The sequence below is a fragment of the Lonchura striata genome, chromosome 1A, assembly GCF_050655825.1.
Source record: "Lonchura striata isolate lonStrDom1 chromosome 1A, ASM5065582v1, whole genome shotgun sequence".
Taxonomy (NCBI): Eukaryota; Metazoa; Chordata; class Aves; order Passeriformes; family Estrildidae; genus Lonchura; species Lonchura striata.
The window spans coordinates 41897124-41910974 of NC_140741.1; the positions used below are offsets into that span (position 1 = coordinate 41897124).

At 38.3% G+C, this 13851-nt stretch overlaps 1 long non-coding RNA gene across 1 annotated transcript in view; it reads right to left on the minus strand.

The window, feature by feature from the left end:
• Nucleotides 1-13851, minus strand: part of LOC146763461 (uncharacterized) — a 59404-nt gene that overhangs the window by 3271 nt on the left and 42282 nt on the right. The gene's annotated exons all lie outside the window — the stretch shown is intronic.

The following is a 13851-nucleotide window of genomic DNA, read 5'->3' on the forward strand; positions in this document are numbered from 1 at the left end:
CAGGGAAGATGGGAATAATGGCATTGTGCCATGAGCTGGAAGAGTTTCACTGTATTTGCTCTTAAGCATCTTTTCATTGCTAATCATCAAACAAACAAATAAATAAATAAACATCATCAGTAATGCAGACCCATTTCAGAAACAGCATAAAAAGAATTACATGGTTTATAGCTCTCTCATTGGTGACAGAGACCTCAAATGCAGAAAATATTCAGCATTAATTCAGAGTCCATTTTGATTTGTTGCAGTCGGACAGGAAATGAGGTTTGAGTGACATCTTTATTTACTAAGTCATAGGCTGATGAAAATGTGAAATATCCATGCAAAGCAATGGAGCTTTTCATTAACAAGGCTTGATAAGATAAATTAAAAATATGAGTAATTTCATTAGCTACTTTTCAATAAAAAGCATGGAAAATAAATTATATTAAAACCCTGCTCTGCATAATTTTGTGTTTGCAGAAGAAACCTTATAATGACACCTTTTAATAATATGGAACAACTGTTGCAGAATTTGTTGTTTTATCCATTTTTTTCCAGAGATACTAATGGCTCTCTTCATTTTGCTTTCAGCCAAAGCTCCCATTTGTGATTTAGTGCAGTAGCTTCCCCAGTATTCTTACATCAGTGGCGCCTATGAAATATTTGGCAATTTAATTGCTGTAGACACTACTTTAACCAAAGGTGCATTTTCAGATGCAGACTCTCAAATGCTTTCAGAAAAGCTGGTATGTGTGTAGTGGCTTGTGTGCCCTGCAAGGACATTCATATTGTACCTAGTGCTAAATTAAAACTAGCAGAAAGAGTCAGAGATAAAAAAGGTGAGGAGAGTGCACAGCCCCAGGGCACTGCAATGAATACCATTCTCATGGAAGATGTCATTATTGCTGGCATTTGAGATTGAGAACAGAAAAAGTTATAATGAACCTCTCATAATAATAGTAATAACAATTATTTAGAATATTTTTTAAATTAACCTTATTAATAAACTCATTTAAGTTTAGTCTTTCCCTAGTTCCCAGCAAAGGAATTCTTTAGAGGGATAACACAAGCTATATGTTTCCTCCTCTTCTGAGCTTCCCTTGAACTCTACACAGAAATCAATTTACCTCCTCCATTTTCATACAGGTGGCAGCTTCTACATAGAAATATTCCTTTTAACAAAAGCCAATTAAAGCTCTGGCAAACTGTTTTCAGAAAAAAAAAAGCTGCAGGTTTCAAAGCACTGAAAACCAGAGCCAACTACAGAGAGAAAAAATAATCCAACATGTTTTCTTTTTCCAATTTAAAAGCAGACCTATCTTGGTGCAGGATTTTTCTAAGTGACATGGGACCAAAGGAACACACTGTAGTTAAATATAGAATAATAATAATTTTCCTTGGCTTTCTGAGGTAGCACACAAATATCTGTGAGTAATGCCACAGTGAGCAGGACACTTTATAAAACCCAAACAACTGTCACACATAGGTTATAAGGTCTTTTCTCATCCATAAGATAAGCTGGAAATCCATCCCATGGATACAATCTGAGAAAATGTGATGAAGTTTCCCACAAAATAAAAAATGAGTTTCACATGTTATTTTATTTCTCAAGGACATTTTGCTAAACATATGCATACAGTCTCATAGATTACCCAAAAAAAAAAAAAAAAAAAAAAAAAAAAAAAAGAAATCAGTATCACAGTGATTTAAAAGATGAAGTGTTCTTTAATTGCATGGTATATTATTTTTATTATATATACAATGAAAATGTACAATTATACACTAATGCAGCTCATGGTGTATTTCACTGTTTTTTCCTGATTGTATTCAAGACACTGTCGATAAATTTTATTATTGCCTCGTGGAGGATAAAACTGAAGCATGGAGTTCATGATTAAAGGCCATAATGATTTACCTCTTGTTTCCTAAATGAAGAATCCAAACCCAAGCCCACTCCAGTAAGTGTGGAGCTGGGCTTCAAGTAAACTATTCTTCTGCAGCTCAGCATGTGTTCTGCTTCTGTCTTTGCCTTTTGAGCTTAGCAGAGGCTGTAGATGTTCAGCATTTCTGAAAACCAAAATTTCCCGATTCACCCTTTAGGTAATCAAATTTAAACCTCTTGTTTTAAATTAAGTTCTTAACATTTTCTGGGGGAGTGACTGAACTAGTCAGGAGCGGCAAGCCCACTGCTCTAGCCAATGACCAAAGGCATGGAGAACAGCCTATGAGGCAAGGGTCCCTTGGTACCAGTTTTCCCAGGGGCTGCCCTCACTTCCAGAGACCTACATCATAATGGAACTGCCCTGCTGGTAGCTGCCACCATCCAGCTGAACATACAAAGTCAAGTTTTCACCAAAAACACTGGCTTCCTATTTACACTTGACTCCCATGCCAAGTGTGGCCTCTGTCCATGATAAAGGAAAGTATAGCCTGGGGCCTGAATGTCTTGGAATCCACCCTCCACCTCATGCTTATCCATGGTAACTGGGGTCATGCAGAGTGCTGGCACTAGTAATCCTCATAGGAGCACTAGTGGCTCCTCTGCAAAAGAAGCCCTCACGCACTTAGAGGCAACCTCAATTCAGATGCCTTTCCAGCACATGGGATGTGGGATTTTTCCGTTCTCTGAGATGGGGAGTGGGAGTTCGCAGGGATCTCCATTCCAATCATCTTTCAGTATTTTGCAATTGAAAGGAGATGGATCTTTGTGCATTTTATTAAATTGCACTGAATGAAGTCAATAGAGCACCTTTGGTTGATCTAAAAATAAATAAAACTTGCTTTGAAGAGACTGTCAGAACTCCAGCCAAGCATATATCTGAGCCTGAGTAGTATTTGACTTGAAGTTTTGCTGCACTGATTTGAATCTTCTCAGAGGTGAGAGAGGGAACCCCCTTACATGCCACTTGTTTGGCAGCCAGAGCAGCCAGGCTGCCCCTGGTGCAGCTCTGCTGGTTTCTCCCCCCGTGTTCCCCATGGAGGGTCACTGTGAGCCCTGCTGCCGTATCACCCCTCACTGTAGCAGCATCCTAACTTTGCAGTGCAGAATTCAATAAAGCAAAATGTCCTGCTGGAGAAAGACCAATGGGTAGAGCAGACACCCTAAAAATGGTAACTGACTGGGGAAGGGATGAGCCCTCAGCTCCACTGCCCATAAGCTCTGGGTCATCCAGCTGCAAATGGAAGACAGAAGACCATGGGAAAGCAAATTTCTTGTAGGATGAGAAAGTACAATGTGACACAACTTACCAAGCATTCTGTCAGTTTGCTATGTGTATCTTTAGGGTGTAAGCAATAGAAGGAGAGAGGGGGGAAAAGGGGTTTAAAGCATAAAGGGACAGAGACCCATGTCTGCAATTCCCTTGGCCCCACACCTTGCCACAGCTACTCTGGGCTCCACACTATTGATACCTGTAAAATCCTGGAGTGGAAACCACAGTATGAATAATAGGACTTTTTCAGCACTGTAACATTTCAGACACCAACATAAAATGCACATTGTGAATGATTGCCAGGATCAGTGAATAGATCTTGCCATAGTCCCCATGACCAACAGGGCAGAGCAGGAACTTCCTGTGCCCTTGGGTGCTCCCATTTTGATGAAACATCTGAGAAATTTCCCAGAAGCCTATTACACTCAATCAATATGACATTGCTTCAACTAATGAAATTCTTTTAACATCCAACATCCTTTGAATTGTGGATTAGAGAAGGCAGGTTGGTTCAGATACTGAACTACATTTTAAATTACATAATTATCTAGTAATATCATTGTATATATTAGAACACTTATTTTCAATGAAAAACCCCAGTGTTCTTGAAATTCTGTTTTAAAAAGTATAAGAACTGATTATTTTAGCATTTTGAAATATTTTGAAAGCTTAAACAAGCTTTCAGGCTTGTTAATGTCATTCAAAGTAAATTGCATATTCTTTAGCATAGGAAAATAAATGAATACACCATGCAATTATTACTGACATCTAAAACTCTTGGAAGATAAGGCAGGCAAAAGCATAACTACTTATGTGACTGTATTTATTGCTGGATTGCAGCATTTTATTGTACATAAAATATTTTTGCATCATGAAACATGTATGTTTCATTATATAAAACACTTTTCTAAAGTAAATGTTATGAAGACAAATAAGTAATAAATTATCCAGTCTTGATTTTCCTTGTTTACATTGCCATAAGGCTTACCTTGGGTTTTGTTACTGTATTAATTGTTCTCATATTTAATTTTTTTATTTATTTTTCTTGTGTGACAATTAAAATGTTGAGGTTTACTGGAATGTGGTAGATATTATACTGATAAGACACTGCCAAATATTTTCACAAAATTTGCATGCAAAACTCTAGCATGTAAAATTCTTTTTATATTGTAGCCTATCACAGTTACATCTACAAATGCATTTTAGTCCAAGTCCCTTCAACTGGTCTTACATTTTAAATTAGTAGGTTATGTCACCGAGGTACTGTTTTTCTGTGAAACTGAAATATGTCAGACTTTTTTGGAGTAAAATCTTAAAAGGTCTCAGGATTATGGCATTAGGTTTGGGCTAGGTTTCTGTTTGTTTGGGAGTGGGGTGTTCTAAAATAAAGAAAACAAGCAGAGACAAGACAATGAAGCTGAGCTCAGTTTTTGTAGGTTCAGTGAGTATGGACATAAAAGGCCATTCCCCAACCTGTGGAGTTGCGCTATTTGTATGTTTTATTATCACTGTATCGTGTATTGGTTTATTCCTTTGTACCCCCATGGTCAATTTGGTTTTGTCCCGTTTTCCCGCCCTGCCTCATGTGTCAATCCTCCCTAGTACTGCCGAGCCATTCCCTTGCCCCCTCCCAGGCACCTTGTCCGTCACCAGGCGGCCCTTCCCATCCATCTAGAAGCTTCTACTCAGGGCACCGGGTGATTGGGCGAGGGCCTGGGGCCCCTCCCGTATCCTTCTCCCATTAGTCCACATGTGCATCACCCCATCCAGGAGCCACTCCCTACCTCTATCCCTATTGGTTACCAGTCTTCCCCTCCCTTACAGTTTATAAGCCGGTGCAAGCACCTTGTGCTCGCTCCTGTTGGCTGGCACCGTTCCGGAATATTTGGCCCCGTTGGGCTGCAATAAACTTGAACTTCGCCCCCAACAGGATCCTCTCTTCATTCTCCACCGTGAGGCTTGCTAGCGCTGCCCGGAACCCACGAAGGCACTCTCCAAACCCCAGCTGAGATCAGCGGAGGGTGCCTCAATCGCCCACTCTCGCCCCAGAAGGAGAGCTAGCCGGGGTTGAGAGAAAAGGGACATGGGGCGGGAGCGCGGCACCAACCCATTTATATTACAGAATCACAGAATGTAAAGGCTCACAGTGGATCATCTGGTCCAACCTTCCTGCTCAAGCAGGGTCATTCCTGAGCACAAGGCACAAGGTTGTGTCCAGACAGTTCTTGAATATCTCCAGTGAGGGAGACTCCACAACATCTCTGGGCAATCTGTTCCAGTGCATAGTAAAGAGTTCTTTGTCATATTTAGGTGGAACTTCCTCTGCATCAGTTGCTGCCTGATGCCTAAAAAGTCTAATAAGACTGCCACAGGCAAAAAAAAAAAAAAAAAAAAAAAAGAAAAAAAAAAGTGAGTTTTATAATAAAATTATTATATATGCATTTCAATTTCCATAATTTTTAGGATGAGACAATAATGAGATGAGATGATGAGATGAGATGAGGTGAGATGAGATGAGATGATGAAATAGAAGAATATTTGGCGCTATGCCTTATTTTTGAGCTGTGTCCATTCAGAAGAACTGTAGGAATTGAATGGCAGATCTGACAACTCTTGGGAAAACTCCCTGAAGAGGTGAAGGAAAACTCTTAGATGTTCAAATCAAAGGGATTTTTCTGCTTGAAAAAAAAAAAGTGAGATTACAGATTATTTTCATGAATTAAAATGGATAAAATATTCAATACAAGCAGACATGATTTGATCATTAAATTATTGAATTCAAACCCTTTTAACCCTTACATTAAATGAACCACAAAGAAAAAGCAGTACCTTTTCTCTAATTACAGTTCCAGCATAACTCAATCACAATTTTTTGTAGGACAGTGTTAGTTATAACTTCACATGCACAAAAAAAGCATTCTCTAAAAAAAAAGAATACAAACCTGTATAAGGGAACTGTACAGATCACAGCCTGGCTGTCAGCCTAGACCTAATCTATAGATATATCCAATTCTTCTCATGGGAAAGTATTTTATGTCATGTCAAATTTTGTTTGGCCTTGTACAAGGATTAATGTACAATGCAGGAAGCACTGTATTTTAAATTTCATTTCTTTCATGGACCTAGGTAAAAGGCTACTTCACCAATAAACAACACTTCCCAGCTGTCTTGGACCACGTAAGACAAACTCATGCACTAGATTCTTGCTGGAATTTCAGTCAGAGCAGTGTCTCTCCAAGTCCTTGAAGACTCCAGTAAGCATGAACCATTAAAGTTTATTTTAACAATGAATACTCTAAGAATCTTGGGTCGAGGAAAAAGACGAATGGAGAGCAAAAGGGTCATCAGAACAATAAGGTGATAAAAACATGATAAAATAGATAAAAATCTGTAAATAGGAAACAGCCAAATTCTCATATTAAACTTCTTCAGCAAAGTCAATAGCAGGATGATCTGTTCATAACAGGAACACAGCTATGAAGCCTTTGTAGAACAGTCACCAGCTGAAATTCAAGGGACATCTCATCATTGGTTCAGCTCCACAACATGGAATTTGCTAGCATTGTGAAGGACATTGTTCAACTAATACATTCCCTGCTTTCCTCCATTCAAATTGCCTATGTCCAAAGTCAAAGTCACTTCATTGTGGACTGTGACTGAGGGGTGTTTGAGAAATGTCTTCTGCAGGTTGGAGTTGGCACAGCATAAACACAAAGCCTCACAGGTCTCAGAGGTTTTGCAGCTCTTTCTTTTAAAAAGCTGTATCACCTTAGTTCTGATATTTTCCCTTTCTTACATATTCAAATGCCTCTGATCAGCGCTCTTTCCTTCAACAGCAGAGGCAGAAACTGTGAGTACTAGGAAAAGTGGGACCTTTAGGACTGGGATACTAAGCATGACCAAGGACATCTATTTCTCACTATTAGCTAATGCAGAAGACTGTAGGCATGAACCAATATCCATTAATGCAGGTGGTAAAAGGCATGAAGGAAATTGCACAAGAATATGAGGGGGAAACATCCTGGTTTTCTGTGTAGCTGAGTAAACAGTCTCCTGCTTAAAACAAGTTTTTCCTCATAACACTACAGTTTTCCATTATAAAGCATATTATTTAGTGACTTAGTTTCCCCAGATGTCACATCAAGAATTTCAGTTTGCATGGGAAACATGGCTGGTAAATACACCTGTGGAAAAAATCATCCCTGGAGCACTAAATAGGTTTTCAGGTCACTGTTAAGTTTAATTCTCAATTGTTCTTTGCCTTTTCAAAATTTCACTTAAAAGTTTCTATCAACTGACCAGATTTTTTTTTTTCAGTATAATGACTTAATTTATTTAATATTTATAGTTCTAAGGCTTTTAGTGGAATAATTTTAAAATATGCTTTCAGGATCACTTTTTCTCTGTTAAGCTTTTAAAACGATTACGTCCAGGGTCTTTGCTTTCTGAATAAAACAGATTTTGCCCCTGAAACCAAAAACAATTTAAAACATATGAAATGTAGTAGAATTAATCTGTCCAGAACCAAAAGAAAGACTGTATTTATAGCAGCTGATTTATTTGTTTGATATACAGTGTGTGCCCTGGTTTATAATTTTTAAGGTGTGTGAAAGGGTCACATTATATATTACAAAAATAGCAAGGCAATGATTTACAAGGCTTCACATTGTGCCTATTGACCCTCTCAATAAGAGAGGGTTGGTGATTGTAACAGCGCTGAAAAATTAAACCCATGGGAGTCAATTTAATGTAGTATAAACTCTTTAACAACCAGCAAAATAGCCATATCAGCTGTTTCATCCTTAGATTATGTTTCAGTTGTAAAGTGCAGTTTTTAATAAAAAGTGCACAAGCTTTCTTTATTCTACAAAGCTCCTGTTTCCTCCTCCATGGAAGCAGCTGCTCCCTGCTTTTCTTATGGAAAAAAAAAAAAGTATTGTGTTATCACTGGTCCCCTCAGTGGGAGAAGAAATAAAACAGAGAAAGAAACTGCTTAATAGCAGTGCAAATAATTTTTTTTTGTCTAGTTCCCTTCTAAAAATTAATCTCTGAGCTCTGAAGAAAATATGTACATCTGTTTGTCCTTTGTTGTGGACAAATACATTAGTCTGTCCACAAGGAAAACAATATTAGTTCATGTACAGCTTGAAATAATCAATATCTAGACAACAATTGGGTAATGCTTCATGTTAACACACTCACTGTGAAAATGAGCAGTTAGGGGCAAGAAATCTCTTTTAATTATCACAGATGTGTTTGTGGACATTCCAGAAATAATGGTATCTGTACACATCTGAGGCACTGTCAGGTAAAGAAGAGACAGAAAACCATTAAAACTGTGATGTTCCTCACGATTTAGCTCATTTTTTGCAGAATTATCTGGCTACCTTATAACTTGCACAAACAAAAGCTAGAAAGAAAGAGTTTTTTCTTATCTCTGGTTTATAATCCCTAGGATATTCACCTCATCGACTTTTTGCAAAAAGTCCAACAAAAATCAGCTTAGAGGTACACAGAAATTGCCAAAGCTATGTGTTAGCAGTCACTGTCCTCTATATAAAACAAAAGCTATCAGCAAAATAATGTGGCTAACATATCAGGTATTCTTATTCTGGCTTATACCTTAGGAAGGGCCTTCCAGAGCGAAAGTTAATGGCAGACACACAATACTGGAGATAGAGCTAGCACCTGTGGGCTGTAGGAAGAGCATATTTTTGGTTTTTTTTTAAGAAAAGATACCCTCTTCATAGCTGCTATTATGATTTTGTGAAATGTGGATGCTTACTGAAGGTTTATACATTACACTAGAATTTACTGACTAGGGTAGCAAATGGCAAGATAGTTGAGGGCAAGAAGACTGGTGTCTGTGCAAAAGCATATGACAGACATGAATTAGGCAATCGGCATAATGCATGCTGGTGGGAGTTTTTGTTTCAATTTAGCCCATCTGTGTGGGAAGTTCATTATGGTATTTCCTTTATAACTTATTTTTCTTACAGAGTAGCAGAATAATATAGTAGATGGTGTAGCAGTAGACATATTTTTTTCTTCTTGTGAAAGATAGGTAAATATTCTGTCTCTAATTCTCATTCCAGTTCCGTATTATATATGGAAAGAAGAGATCTCTTCAGAGTGTGTTTTAAGTCATAGTTTGATATGCTGTGTACTGTAGCAATCTCCACACATACATTTAAGTCCCACTAGATCTGTTGATTATAATGCCCTGGAGAGACAAAATGGATTAATATTTCAGCACTGTGCCTATTAATGGTTAACAATTTCACTGGAACATTATATTCCCATCCTGATAGTAGATGAGCTGAAGTAGCAGGGTTGATTGTATTAGCTTGTCAAAAAAGATATAGGCATAGTTAGTGAAGCTTTGATAATAGATAAAATTAAGGAAGTACCATAAAGTAATAGATGTCTCTTTGTGTTTTTCATGATTCTAAGATATTTGTCAGATCTGAGAAAAAACCATAAAAGACAGGTGTAAATTATCTGTTATAACCAGTCAGTGTTAGCAGAAGGAGAACAGGTTGTACTATTGCTGGGACATGAGGAAAGCAAATAAAGATTAAAAAAATTCACATTGCTAAGGGTATTTGTCTAAAATACACATATGTGTATTTTAGAATTTAGCCTCCAAGGCTCCTGCTTTGTTTTGTTATGGAAACCCAAAACTAAGTTAAATGCTAGTGAAGTGGACAGTGGTTTCAGCACCAGCTTTGAAGTGAACATGACCATCTCGAAGAAGAGTGGAAGTCGATTCTCAAATTCTTTACCACAATATTAAATACTATTTTAAGACATGGTTATCAAAGAAACATTTTCTCTTTGCCTTCTTTGTTGTTTGTTCAAAGTGTTCAGTGGGTATCTGAATCTTTAGAAAGTGGAATCAACCACTCTATCAGTAGCACTGTCTGGAGTCAAGGGGGCAATGAAAGAGATTGTATTTCTCCTTTGGTTTGAAAGGGCTTTCTGAAGAGGTAAGTTGTTACAGTGAGTGAGCTCATGAGCACTTTGTGCCCCCTTCCCCGGGACCCTGTGACTCTGATCAAGATAACCCTGGACCCCTCCTTCCTGCCCCAGCGGGGTTGGCGGAGAGCCAGGGAAGCCCACCCTGTCCAAAGTCTATATAGACCCCTGACATTTCCTGTTCACTCTCTTTTGCCCCGCTCTCCCCTAGGACACCACAGAATAAAGAGAGCTGAACCAACATATATAGGGGCAAGAGCCTCTTTTGGAAATCTTTGCCATCTCCTGATATTCCTCCCCTCAAAGCCTCGGATCTCTGGGCTAGCCTGATAATTCAGGGGGCTGAGGGCGGGGGAACGTCAGTAAGTTTCTAACCTTCTATACCTGAGTTCCCTAGGTTGCACACATCTGAATATAACTCCTCAAAACCTATGAGAAAGGTATCCCAAGCATTCAACCTGAACTGCTTGGGTCAAAAATTAAAGAGAAAAAACAGGGTAAAATTAACTCCAAAAGAGTTGTATTAAAGGTCCTTGTATTGCTGACCATATGGCTGGTGGAGATAGAGGATTTCTAATCATTTACTGTCCTGTCACCACAGGAAACTCATGCTGGGCCCTCTGAAGTTTCACAAATCACTGCAAATGAATAATCGTGTGGAAGGTCATGTAAGAAATGTTCAATAATGAAGCAACTGGGACAGTATCTTGACATTTGTGATAATAAATATTATCAATAACATCAGCTAGAGTTCAGAGAAACACCCGAATTTCACATGTCAAAACTGCTAGTGAGAAGTATTGGAAAACCTTTTAGACTGACATTTTCCTGGGAGAGGTGACCAGCTCCAGGAATTCTTGTGCCTCAGGCATAATTCAATTCCTTCTCTATCCTTCGTCTCCTTGATCATAAAAATTAGAGCTGGAGGAGACTCCCATGTCACCAGATTGCTATGTATTTTCAAACCTTTCCCAGTGCTCATTTAATGAGAGAAAGTCCACTCAATAAGACTTGTACCATTTCTTTCAGGAGACCATTTCACATCTTTACAGGAGAGAAATAACCCCTCTTGTAGAATCTTCAGAGGCCCCTAACAGCAGTATCTGGTAAAGTAAAGTGTTGCTGTACTGTGAGCTGGAAGCAAATTACATCTGCTTTGCAATTTCCAGTGGTGTAAGTTAAGTGCACACAATGTGGAGTGACATAGAATCTCGTTCTTTGGATTTCACTTAAGAAAAGTGCTGTAATAGTTGAATGTTTCCACTCTTTTCCATTTTCTTTTTGCTTCTTTTATAGATCCTGTACATTTGTGAAGTCTTAAATCCTTGCAGGAGCTATAGTCATATACCACATCAGCCATTGTGCAGAGGCAGAAGTCTCGAGCCTGTTTTGACTAACATTTCCAAGTACTGGTTTCTTAAAGGATTTTGCAAATGAATACATTAAAGTGATAAATATACAGAAGTGGAAAATCAAATTACAAAGTCACTTTAGGCCTACTAATAGCCATCTTCAAGCCTGTAGTAGCAAACCTCCTAGCTAAGGCCAAGATAAAGAACTCTAAACAAAGGGGGGGAAAAAAAGCTGATGTTCAACATTGTAGTGTAGTAGGGAGAGATGCAGCAGTAGCTTATGAGAATGAGCTTAATAAATGATCTCATGTTTATGGTCTCCAGTCTCTGTCATATTGCCCGTGTCCCTGAATCCATAAACAATTCAGTTTATGGACATGGAAATCCTATTCAAATTTTCAAATTGCTTCAGTTCTCCTAATTTCAAAGCCTACCTCTTTCTTGTGACTTTTGACACAAGCTGAACCAAATATTAGATATTAAAAAATAGCCACCATCAGCTGAGTCTGTCTAGTTAATTTCCATAGGTTTCCACTTGTCTCTGAGCTGCAATGGCTTGATGTATGTGCATATGTCATCTAATCCACAGGTGAAACAAAAAAGCATTAGCTTAAAACATTGAAAAGGTCACAATTGCTATTTTGTGTAAGTAGCATTGAGATGAGGCTGGATAAAATAAAATATTTCTTTCTAGTATAAACCACCTCCATTATTTTAGCTAACACATTTTACTTCTCACTTGTAACAGACAAAGAACATTTGTGCACAGCTTATCTGCCAGCTGGTAACTCCTTACGTCTCAGTGATTTGGTTGCTAGCAATAGTCCTGTTAGATCCATAGTTTGGAAGAAGCAGGAGGCAGGCTTCCCAGAGACTGAATGCTATGAAACCTTTCCAAAAAGAGAGAATGGGCATGGAGCATTTCTTGCTCTTCTTTAATGTGACACATCTTTCCAGCCTAGTGCTCTCACATAAGGGAATGAATCACATGCCAGGCAAGAGGGGTCAGCCAGCACCAACACGGCTTGATTACATGTAGCTTAATGCCATGAACATGAAAGTATGTCTGGTTTCTTTATTTATACATCAGTGAAGGTATGCTAGGTGCCAAATAAAGCCAAATAAAGATTCAAAGCCAAATAAAACCTGCTGGTTTTATAGACTGTCATTACTGGATGAAGCTTTCTCATTTTACTTTTAAATACTGAGGCAAGATATTTTTAGTGATGATTTCAATCCTACAATGCAAACTGTAAGATCAGTTATAAGCAGTATTTGAAAAAATACATATTCCGCATTGAATAATTGCTATAAATGCCTTGAGATTTGAAAATAATTTTTGAGATGTTGCAAATAATTTGGCTGGATTTAAGTGCAATTTGATATGTCAGTTCTACTGGGGTATTTTGCATGTAGCCTGGCCCCAGGTCTCTTGGCATGTCTGCTCTTCAGTCAATGTTAGCCACAAAAGCAACAGTACCTGCATGTACAATATACAAACATCTGGGTCAATCTCAGGTCGAAGCTCAACTAAAGGAGGCAGCATGCAATAAATATAAATGAATTATATTACTATGATAAATAAAAGTGGGCTACATTAATGCAAACAAGCTTGACTGATAGCAAGTACCTTTCCAAGACATAGGGTCAAGCTTGGTGCATCAGTGAGGCTGAGAAGCTGAATGAGATGTATTGCTGCAAGCAACTTAGAGATAAAAATCTCCACATAGTCTATAATAGAGTCATCCTGTCAGTAGATGTTCTGTTCCTATTTTCAAATCTTAGCTGTCACTGTCAAAGAAAGTGCGATTTCTTTCCTGCTACAACTTTTTTTCCACAAGCACCTAGAATTGGTAGGTTTTTGTTAGGTTTCATCATTGATGCTTGGTCTTCTTCCTATTCTTTCTTCTCTGCAATACTTACTGCCAGACAAATGATCTTTTAAAAAAATGTGAGTTTCTTTAGCTATATTATACCAATATCTAATGTTTTTATTTAGAAGACACAAACTTTGGAAAAATATAGCAAGCCATTTCTGATGGAAACACAACTTTCTGAAGTTTTGTGTGCAGTGTGTATCCAGTGGTGGGCTGAATCCTAACAAGGACTAAATCCTTATAGTGTAACTCTGTGCAGACAGGGAGCAGTTCATTCATGAACCTACCTGCTGGCTAGGTTTTCAGTGAGGGTCCCTAGAGTACTATGAAAACAGAGCCACTCTGCAAAATGTGGACAAACTTTGTGCTTGAGCACTTAGGATATTGCTGAAGGACTCAACACTAAACCTAGTATCCAGAATTGCCCTCTGGGTGATTGTGATGCAGAGA